We start from the raw sequence: 9,290 nt of genomic DNA on the forward strand, positions 1-9,290 counted from the left end.
ACAGAAGGATGCTTTAGTGACTGGAAGCCAGTGTCCAGTGGCGTACCACAGGGATCTGTGCTCGGTCCCCTATTATTTGTCATTTATATAAACGACATAGATGACTATGTGGGGGGTAGGATTAGTAAGTTTGCAGATGACACAAAGATTGGCTGGGTGGTTAACAGTGAGGTGTCTTGGGCTACAGGAAGATATAGACGGGATGGTCAAATGGGCAGATAAGTGGCAGATAGAATTTAACCCTGAAAAGTGTGAGGTAATTTGACAAGGAAGTATTCAATGAATGGCATGGCACTAGGAAGTTCTGAGGAACAAAGGGACCTTGGCGTGCGTATCCATTGATCTCTGAAGGCAGAGGGGCATGTTAGTGGGGTGGTGAAAAAGGCATATGGGACACTTGCCTTTATCAATCGAGGCATTGATTACAAAAGTAGGGAGGTCATGTTGGAGTTGTATAGAACCTTGGTGAGGCCACAGCTGGAGTACTGTGTGCAGTTCTGGTTGCCACATTATAGGAAGGATGTGATTGCACTGGAGGGTGTGCAGAGGAGATTCACCAGGATGTTGCCTGGGATGAAACATTTAAGTTATGAAGAAAGATTGGATAGACTTGGGTGGTTTTCGTTGGAGCAGAGGAGACTGAGGGGTGACCTGATCGAGGTGTACAAGATTATGAGGGGCATGGACAGGGGGCAGCTGTGCCCCTTAGTTGAAGGGTCAGTCACAAGGGGGCAAAAGTTCAAGGTGAGAGGCAGGAGGCTTAGGGGGATGTGAGGAAAAACTTTTTTACCCAGACGGTCCGGAATGCACTGCCTGGGAGACTGGTGGAGGCGGGTTGCCTCACATCCTTTAAAAAGTACCTGGATGAGCACTTGGCATGTCATTACATTCAAGGCTATGGGCCAAGTGCTGGCAAATGGGATTAGGTAGGTAGGTCAGGTGTTTCTCACGTGTTGGTGCAGACTCAATGGGCCGAAGGGCCTCTTCTGCACTGTGATTCTGTGATCCTGGGTGAAAAAGTTTTTCCTCATGTCCTCTAATCCTTTTACCAATCACCTTAAATCTATGTCCCCTGGTAATTGGCCCTTATAATTTTGCACACCTCAGTTAGATCACTCTTAGCCTCCTCTGTTCTAAAGAAAACAACCATAGCCTAACCTCTCCTCGTAGCTGCAGTTTTCTAGCCCTGGCAACATTCTTGTGAATCTCCTCTGTACTCTATCCAGACCAATTATGTCCTTCCTGTAATGTGGTAACTAGAACTGTACACAAAATTCCAGCTGTGGCCTAACCAGTGTTTTATACAGCTCCATCAATACATCCCTACTTTTGTATTCAGTACCTCATCCAATAAAGGATAGCATTCTATCTGCTTTTTTGACTACCTTGTCCACCTGTCTTGCCACCTTCAAAGACCGGTGGAGGTCTCTCACTTCTTCAATCCCTCTCAATGACTTACCGTTTATTAAGTATCCCCTTGCTTTTTTTACCCTCAACAACTGCATTACCTCACACTTTTCCAGATTGAATTCCATTTGCCACTTTTCTGCCCACTTAACCAAACCATTGCTATCATAATGAAGTCGACAGCCGTCCTCTTCACTATCAACTATACAGCCATTTTTTGTGTCATCTGCAAATTTCCCAATCATGCCTCCCATATTTAAGTCTAAATCATTAATATGTACAACAAACAGCAAGGACTCCAACACTGGGCCCTGTGGAACACTACTGGAAACCATTTCCCATTTGCAAAAACACCCATCAACCGTTACCCTTTGTTTCCTGTCACTGAGCCAGTTTTGGATCCAACCTGCCACCTTCCCCTGTATCCTATGTGATCTCACTTTCCTGACCAATCTGCCATGTGGGACCTTGTCGTATGTCTTACAGAAATCCATGTAGACAACATCGACTGCACTACCCTCATCAATCCTCCTTGTTACTTCCTCAAAAAATCCTATTAAGTTAGTAGGACACAATCTTCCCCTAACAAAACCATGCTGACTATCCCTGATCGATCCGTGTCTTTCTAAATGAGAGTTTATCCTGTCTCTCAGAATTGTTTCCAATAATTTTCCCACCGCCTGTCCAGCCTATAATTTTCTGGCCTATCCCTCACACCCTTTTTAAGTAATGGTACGGCATTCGCAGACCTCCAATCCTCTAGGAACTTGCCTTTACCTAGTGAGGATTGGAAAATGATCCTCAGAGCACCTGCTATTTCCTCCCTGTCTTCATTCAACAGCCTGGGATACAAACCATCTGGCCTTGGTTATTTATCCACCTTTAAGGATGGCAGTCCCTCCAGTACTTCCTCTCTCACTATGCTTATTGTGTCTAATGCTTCATAGTCCTTCTCGTTAACTAAAATGTCTGCATCATACATAAGACCATAAGCCATAGAAGCAGAGCTAGGCCATTCAGCCCATCGAGTCTGCTCCACTATTCAGTGAGAGCATGGCTGATCTGATAATCCTTAACTCCACTTTCCTGTTTTTTCCCCATAACCTTTGAATCTCTTACTGATTAAAAATCTGTCTATCTCAGCCTTGAATTTGCTTAATGACCCAGCCTCTACAGCCCTCTGCGATAAAGAATTCCACAGATTAACCATCCTCAAAGAAGAAATCCCTCCTCATCTCTGTCTTAACTGGGCCCCTTACTCTGAGATTATGCCCTCTGGTCCTGGACTCTTCCACAAAGGAAAACAACCTCTCAGCATCTACCCTGTCAAGCCCCCTAAGAAGCTTATATGTTTCAATGAGGTTCCCTCTCATTCTTCTAAACTCCAATGAGTACAGGCTCAACCTATTCAACCTCTCCTCATCAGAAAATCCTGCCATACCCGGGATCAACCTAGTGTACTTTCTCTGGACTGCCTCCAATGCCAGTATATCTTTCCTTAGATAAGGGGACCAAAATTGTTTACAATATTCTAAATGTGGTCAAACTAGTGCCTTGTATAGTTTTAGCAAGACTTTCCTATTCTTATACTCCATTCCCTTTGAAATAAAGGCTGACATTCCATTTACCTTCCCTATTACCTGTTGAATTTATATGTTAGCTTTTTGGGATTCATACATGAGGACCCCCAAATCCCTCTGTGCCACAGCTTTCTGCAGTCTTTCTCCATTTAAACAATGTTTAGCTCTTCTATTCTTCCTGCTAAAGTGCATAACCTCACATTTTCCCGCATTGTTGTACTCTGCCGAGTTTCTGCCCACTCACTTAACCTGTCTATATCCCTTTGTAGACTCTTGGTGTCATCCTCACCACTTGCCTTGCCTTTCCACCAATTTTTGTGTCATCCACAAACTTGGCAACAGTACATTCATTTCATCATCCAAGTCATTAATTTATATTGTAAATAATTGTGGCCCCAGCACTGATCCCTGTGGCACTCCACTGATCCCTGTTGTCATCCTGAAAATGCCCCCCTTATCCCAACTCTCTGTCTTCTCGTAGTTAGCAATCCCCTATCCATGCTAATATACTACCCCCAACATCATGGGCTCTTATTAAATAGCCTTATGTGCGATACCTTATTGAACGCTTTTTGGAAATCCAAATATATTACATGTTCTGCATCAACTCACAAGTTACCATGTACATCTCAGATAGGCCTTACCTTTTCCTTAGTTATTCTTTTGCTCTTAATGTACTGGTAAAACATCTTAGATTTTCTTTGGTTTTACCTGCCAATATTTTTTCATTTCCTCTCTTTGCTGTCCTAATTTCCATTTTTACTTCACCCCTGTATTTCCTATACTCCTCTCGGCTTTCTGCAGCATTAAGTCTTTTGCGACTGTCATAAGCTTTCTTTTTCTGCTTTATCTTGGCCTGTTTGATTCTGGGTAACCGGGGGCTCCAGATTTGGCAGTACCACCCTTTTCCTTTGTGGGGGCATGTGTACACTGTGCCTGTAGAATTTCACTTTTGAATGCCTCCCATTGATTTGACATAGTGTTTTCTTCTAATAGCTGTATCCTGTCCACTCATGCTAGCTCACCCCTCAGCTTTGTAAAATTTGTCTACCCCCAATTTAGAACTTTTACTCCTGTTCCATAATTATGCTAAATCTAACAGCATTATGGTCACTATCTCCAAAATAGTCACCTACTGCTACCTTATCCAATTGCCCAGCTTCATTTCCTAAGACTAAATCTAGAATTGTGCCCCCTCTCATTGGTGACTAAAAAGTACTCTTGAATGCAGTATAAGAATTTTGCGCCGCCCCCCCCGCCACCCCATATCCTTCACACCGTTCGTATCCCAATTAATATTAGGGTAGTTGAAGTCCCCAACGATTACTGCCCTATTGTTTTTGCATTCAGAAATCTGTCTATATACTGCTCTTCTAATGCGTTCCACTATTTGGGGGTCTATGGTACACTCCCAGCTGTGTGGCTGCCCCTTTTTTTATTTCTGAGCTCAACCCATGCAGCCTCATTTGATGCTTCATATAGTATCTCATTGTTCCTCATTGCTGTAATTAATTCTTTAACCAATAATGCTACATCCCCACCTTTTTCTATCCCTCTCCTTATCCTGCCTGACTCTATATCCAGGGATGTTGAGCTGCCATTTTTCCCCTCCTAATGCCAAGTTTCAGTTAGTGATAATATCATGCTATCATGTGTCTATCTGTGCCCTCAGCTCACCGGCCTTATTTAATATGTTCCTTATATTTACATATATACCTTATAATACTGCCAAATTCCTGTGTTGCTTCTAAGACAGAAGCAGAGTCACTCACTAATTCTCCATCTCCAATTCCCTGCTCTGAATTTGGCCTCAGGTTCCTATCCCCCATCAATCTAGTTTAACCAACCCCCCCCACCTCGCACCACCAATAGCACTCGCGAATCTCCCTGTGAGGATATTCACCCCAGTCCTGTTCAGGTGTAGATTGTCTGGCTTGTACAGACTCAACCTTCCCCCAAACAGGTCCCAATGCCTCAGAAATCTGATGCCCTCCCTCCTACACCAGCTTTCTAGCCACATGTTTATTCAATCAAATCTTCTATTTCTATACTGGCTTGCACGTGACACTGAGATTAGTCCTGAGATTACTGCTTTAGAGGCACTGCTTTTCGATCTCTTTCCTAGCTCACCAAAGTCTGCTTTCAGGACTTCATCCCCTTTCTTACCAAGACATTGGTACCAACAGGGACCACAACCTCTGGCTGATCACTCTCCTCCAGAAAAATGTCCTGCAGCTGCTCCATGACATCCTTGACCCTAGCACCAGTGAGGCAACATACCATCTTGGAGTCATGTCTACAGCTACAGAAATGCTTGTTTGTTCCCCTAACGAATCCCCTATTACTACTGCTCTTCCCCTCTTCTTTCACCATTCCTGTCTAGCACCTGTGGTGCCACACATTTGGGCCTTGACTGCACTCTTCCAAGGAACCAATGCATTCATCAGTATCCAAAATGGAAAAACAATAGGTGAGTGGGACCCAAGGGGATTCGTGCACCACCTGCCTAATTTTCTTGGATTGCCTGGCGGTCGCCCATTCCCTTTCTGCCTCCAGGCTCCTAAACTGTGATCACCTCTCTGAACATGCTATCCACATAGCTCTCAGCCTCGCAAATGCGCCACAGTGACTCCAGCGAAACTTGGAGCTCAAGATTCTGCAGTTGGTGATATTCCTGCACATGTGGTCATCTAGGACACTGGTAGTGTCCACAGCTTCCCACAGGTCACAGGACATACATTCCTTACGTCAAAGTTGCGCTGCCGTGGCTTTGATTTACTTAGCTTGCATTAACTTTATTTTGCTTTGGTTTACTTATGCAACTTTATTTTACCTGGTATAGACTTAACTTTATTTCCCTATTGCTTGTGTTTCTTACTTAAATGTAAGCAGCTATTCTTTTAAAAATAGTGTTTTTCTTAATTCTCAGCTACTTGATGACACTCCTTAACAGTAGTTTCTCACCAACCAATGAACTTATGTTTCCCCTGTGATATTAGATGTTAGGTGCTGCTAACTGCCTGGCTTGGGGTCCTCCTCTTACGTTCTCTTCTAGGTGCTTTTGACTCCCTGTCCTTGGGTCCTCCTTTCGCACTTTTCTTAAGGTGCTGCTGATTGCCTGGCTCGGGGACCTCCTCTCTCCCTCTCCTCTAGGTGCTGCTGATTGCCTGGCTCAGGGTCCTCTTCTCTCCCTCTCCTCTAGGTGCTGCTGATTGCCTGGCTCGAGGTTCCCTTTCTCATTCTTCTCTAGGTGCTGCTGTTTGCCTGGCTTGGGGACCTCCTCTCGCACTCTCCTCTAGGTGCTGCTGATTGCCTATCCCAGGGTCCTCTGCTTGGACTCTACTCTGGGTGCTGCTGATTGCCTGGCTTGGGGTCCTCCACACACACTTTCCTCTAGGTGCTGCTGACTGCCTGTTCCTAGGTGCCCCATTCACACTCCCCTCTTGGTGCTACTGACTGCCTGTCCCAGGGTCCTCCTTTTGCACTGTCCTCACCTCATCTCTCCAGCCACCTTTTTTTTAATTCATTGATGGGATGTGGGCATCACTTGCTAGGCCAGCATTTATTGCCCATCCCTAATTGCCTTTGAGAAGGTGGTGGTGAGCTGCCTTCTTGAACCATTGCAGCCCATGTGGTGTAGGTACATCCACAGTGCTGTTAGGGAGAGAATTCCAGAATTTTGAGCCAGTGACAGTGAAGGAATGGTGGTATATTTCCAAGTCAGGATGGTGAGTGGCTTGGAGGGGAACTTGGTGTTCCCTATGTCTGCTCCCCTTGTCCTTCTAAATGGTAGTGGTTGTGGCTTCGGAAGCTGCTTTCTAAGGAGCCTTGGTGAGTTGCTGCAGTGCATCTTGTAGATGGTACACTCTGCTGCTACTGTTCATCGGTCGTGGAGGGAGTGAATGTTTGTAAATGGGGTGCCAATCAATTAGACTGCTTTCTCCTGGATGGTGTCCATCTTCTTGAGTGTTGTGGGAGCTACACTCATCCAGGCAAGTGGAGAATATTCCATCACACTCCTGACATTGTACATGGTGGGCAGGAGGTGAGTTACTCGTTGCAGGATTCCTTGCCTCTGACCTGCTCTTGTAGCCATAGTATTTATGTGACTAGCCCAGTTCAGTCTCTGGTCAATGGTAACATCCAGGATGTTGATAGTTGGGGATTCAGTGATGGTAATGCCATTGAATGTCAAGGGGCAATGGTTAGATTCTCTCTTGTTGGAGATGGTGATTGCCTGGCACTTGTGTGGCATGAATGTTATTTGCCACTTGTCAGGCCTAGCATAGATATTGCCCAGGTCTTACTGCATTTGAACATGGACTGCCTCAATATCTGATCGTTCCCTCCGGGACACCCTGGTCCATTCCTCCATCACCCCGTACACCTCAACCCCTTCCCACAGCACCTTCCCATGCAACCGCAGAAGGTGCAACACCTGCCCCTTTACTTCCCCCCTCCTCACTATCCAAGGGCCCAAACACTCCTTTCAAGTGAAGCAGCCATTCACTTGCACTTCCCTCAATTTAGTCTACTGCATTCGCTGCTCCCAATGCGGTCTCCTCTACATTGGAGAGACCAAACGCAGACTGGGTGACTGTTTTGCGGAACACCTTAGGTCTGTCCACAAGCATGACCCAGACCTCCCTGTCACTTGCCATTTCAACACACCACCCTGCTCTCATGCCCACATGTCCGTCCTTAGCCTGCTGCAATGTTTCAGTGAAGCTCAACACAAAGTGGAGGAACAGCACCTCATCTTCCGACTAGGTACTTTACAGCCGGCCGGATTAACATTGAGTTCAACAAGTTCAGATCATGAACTCTATCGTCCATCCCCATCCCCTTTCCGATTCCCCTTTTTCTAATTATATTTTTAAAATATATTTTTCTTTTCCCACCTATTTCCATTATTTTTAAATGTATTCTCATCCATTGTTTCATCTCCATCTTTTAGTCTATTTCGATCCCTTCCCTCCACCCCACCCCCACTAGGGCTAGCTGTCACCTGCTTGTCCTGCTTTCTACCCTTAATGTCACCATTAGCACATTTCTTGGCTAATATCACCACCGTCAACACCTCTTTGTCCTTTTGTCTATGACTATTGTCTTTGGCAATCTCTTCTTTGCCTCCACCTATCACTGGCCCTCTATCCAGCTCTACTTGTCCCACCCCACCCCCTTAAACCAGCTTATATTTCACCTCATTTCTATTTTTCCTGAGTTCTGATGAAGAGTCATATGGACTTGAAATATTAAATATATCCCTCTCCATGGATGCTGTCAGACCTGCTTAGTTTTTCCAGCTATTTTTATATCTATTCTTGTTTCAATATCTGAGAAGTTGCAAATGGTGCTGAACATTGTGCAATCCCATCAGCGAACATCCCCACTTCTGACCTTATGATGGAAGGAAGCTCATTGATGAAGCAGCTGAAGATGGTTGGGCCGAGGACACTACCCTGAATAACTTATGCAATGATGTCCTGGGACTGAGATAACCACAACCTCCAACAACCACAATCTTCCTTTGTGCTAGATACGACTCCAACCAGCAGAGAGCTTTCCCCCTATCCCCATTGACTCCAGTTTTGCTAGGGCTCCTTGATGTCACATTTGGTCAAATGCTACCTTGATGTCAAGGGCAGTCACTCTCACTTCACTTCTGGAGTTCAGCTAAACAGCGAGACTTGGAACTGAGAGTTAAAGTAATGAGACTTCAGAACTGAGAAACTGAAATAATGGGGTTTTGGGACTGAAAGGTTAAAACAAGACTTCAGGATTGAGAGTTAAAATAATGAGGCTTCGGGCCGGAGAGGCTAAAGTAGCGAGTCTTCAGGACTGAGAGGTTAGAACAGTGAGACTTCAGGACTGAGAGGCTAAAGCAGCGAGACTTCAGGACTGAATGGTTAAAAGAGCAAGATTTCAGAACTGAGAGTTAAAATAGCGAGGATTTGGGCTGGAGATGCTAAAATAGCGAGAATTCGGGCTGGAGATGCTAAAGTAGTGAGTCTTCGGGAGTGAGAGGTTAAAACAACGAGACTTCAGTACGGAGAGTTGAAATAACGAAACTTCGGGAATGAGAGTCAAAAATAACAAGGCTTTGGGCCTGAGATGCTAAATAGTCAGACTTTGGAATGGAGAGACTAAAACAGCGAGAATTCAGGACTGAGAGGTTAAAGCAGCAAGACTTTGGAACTGAGAGTTAAAATATCAAGGCTTCAGGACTGAAGGGCTAAAATAGCCAGCCTTCAGGACTGACATGCTAAAATAGAAAGGATTCGGGATTGAGACGTTAAAAAA

The sequence above is a fragment of the Carcharodon carcharias genome, chromosome 11 (assembly GCF_017639515.1).
Source record: "Carcharodon carcharias isolate sCarCar2 chromosome 11, sCarCar2.pri, whole genome shotgun sequence".
In the NCBI taxonomy this organism is placed as follows: Eukaryota; Metazoa; Chordata; class Chondrichthyes; order Lamniformes; family Lamnidae; genus Carcharodon; species Carcharodon carcharias.